The sequence below is a fragment of the Lepeophtheirus salmonis genome, chromosome 1 (genome assembly GCF_016086655.4).
Source record: "Lepeophtheirus salmonis chromosome 1, UVic_Lsal_1.4, whole genome shotgun sequence".
Lineage (NCBI taxonomy): Eukaryota > Metazoa > Arthropoda > Copepoda > Siphonostomatoida > Caligidae > Lepeophtheirus > Lepeophtheirus salmonis.
Window position 1 is genome coordinate 39,692,702 of NC_052131.2, and position 2,352 is coordinate 39,695,053.

Here is a 2,352-nt window from a genome sequence, read left to right on the forward strand (position 1 = left end):
TACCCATGAAGACGCAATTGACAAAAATCCCAACATATTTGAAAGGCTACATGATCATCTAATTGAATTATAACCTAACTGGCCTAAAGAAGTAATCATATCCTTTGATTAAACAAGGACAAAAATTAGAGTAAATAACCTTAATAAAAAGCTCAAATTGAAGAACGCAAGTGCTAATCTGCGAAAACTTAGGCAGATTGGTCAATTTAATATTTATTATTTATGTATGTATGTATACAATAATTTTTCCTTATTTCCATTTTTTTATTCACCACTCGTATATTATGTAACAAAATGGAAAATTAGATAATATACGTATAAAACATGTTAATATAAGCTTACATACAGATATTTCATTATTATTAATATTTACTCTATGCAAATTAATGTTAGTTTTTTTTTTTAAATAATTATTTCTGAAATTGATTTTAATATTTAATAAAGTATCAAGCAAGGATATCGTCCAGTTTTCCTAACGACGAAAAGGAATTACTTTCATAGATATTTATACCAATATAAGTTAAATATTTTTGCTGTATCTACTTTTTGGCATGTTACTAAGTTTACCACTCTGTACTATAAATGAATTTTAATTATATTTATTTTTCCCTTAATTTGGGTTGACTTACAATGAATGAAGCCTGGATTTTAAAATTATTACTTTACAATTAGAAATGACATGTATATCAATAGTGACGTCATTAAATTGTCCTTCTTCTCTTGATAATAAAAAAACACAAGCGTAGAATTCCCTTGCTGCCTCACCTTAATATTTAGTCAGCTTGCATTACTCCTACCTATGTACTTTTGTCAGCTGTTGATTTGTATATTCATGTTGGCTCAGTGTCCATTACATTGATTTATTCAACTCGAATTAAGTCTTGCTAAACAAAGTAATAAATTTAAGTGTCTAGCTAAACAAAATAGTAAATTTCATAAATAATAGTTTTATTTTCTAATGTTTTTGGAGGAAGGGGTAAAATATCATATCATATAGGTTATTACTATGGATTATGGTATTCAAACCTCGAATCCCCAGATAAGTGTTCTTAATCTTTCTTTTTTGAAAAATTTAATTTATATGAATAGCTATGGATTTTTTAATTTTTTTTTTTCCAAAAAATATAATATTCCTCTAAATAGTCATGGATTTTTTAAAATTTATTCCATAAAATTTTATTTTTGAAATTTTTATCCAAGAAAATTAATCCTGCGGACACTCTCTGTAAATAGTTGTGGTATCAAAGTTGACGACTCTTTAATTAATGTGGTCTTTTAAGCAATTTCTATTATGGCTCTATTATGTAATAATGGCCAGTTAAAGGTATGTCAGTGTAGACAAGTATTGACAATTTTTTCTTTTATCAACGTTGTATCACTAAGTACCATTGTTTTTTTTAAGTAGACTAATGCATTTCTTTAATAGTGTGTAATTAATCAAATTGATTTGTTTTACAGTTGATTTAAGATATTTGCAGTTGCATACATTAAATGCATGGCCCCTCTCCTAAATACATAGTATATGTAAGTACTTGCAAAGATTTAAAACAAAATAATACTTAAAATCTTTTTTTTTTCTCCTCATAGATTACATAGATGAGCAATTAATCACTCAAAAATATAGTAAGGGGGACTGGACACGATTTGGAACAAGCCTATTTTCTCAAATCATAGATTAAGTACATAGAATTATGAAGTAAGTACCACCTAAGGTGTCAAATTAAATTTAAATTAACTTTTTCCATAAGACATTGTTCAATGTTACTATCTGTTAAAACATATATAAATTTGAATCAAAATTACATATACTAATGTTTGACAAATAACATTTTCTTTATAAGGAAATTTTTTCCTAAGTTGGAAGAAAAGAGACAGTTGATACAAGTGAAATGTGATTGTCACTTGTGAAGAAAATTGTCTATCAAGTTAGAAAGTAAGTCTATTCAAATAAAAGTTTAATATTAACAAATAATTATAGCATACACTGTTTATAAAGAATATCAAAACTTTATGTATTTTTTAATGAGCCTCGTTTACTTATATTAGTTTATTCACAAAACGACTCAGAGTCTTTTGTGGAAAATAACACAACTCCCTGAATGATAATATTATATACGAACACCCTATCTTAAAGATAACTTATTAGAAATTAAAAAGATTCTATGAATATTTAGTTTGTTTATTTTAAAATTCTAATTTAAAACGATCTACTATAAACTATGTATTAATATATAATAGGTAGATTTCTATTGTAGTACCTCCTTTGTATACAATATTTTTTATTGTTTTCTGTCCATTTGATGTAACTATAATCAAATCTGCACCCCTTTTTGACACTCTTGAAAATACTGA

General features: G+C 25.9%; 1 long non-coding RNA gene across 1 annotated transcript; it reads left to right on the forward strand.

Annotated features, from left to right (window-relative positions):
- The first annotated feature begins 1,299 nt into the window (after positions 1 to 1,299).
- On the forward strand, positions 1,300 to 2,064 carry LOC139907637 (uncharacterized). Its single transcript, XR_011784365.1, has 3 exons — positions 1,300 to 1,524; positions 1,588 to 1,696; positions 1,842 to 2,064. It is a non-coding gene; the product is annotated as an uncharacterized lncRNA (long non-coding RNA).
- Positions 2,065 to 2,352: the final 288 nt, after the last annotated feature.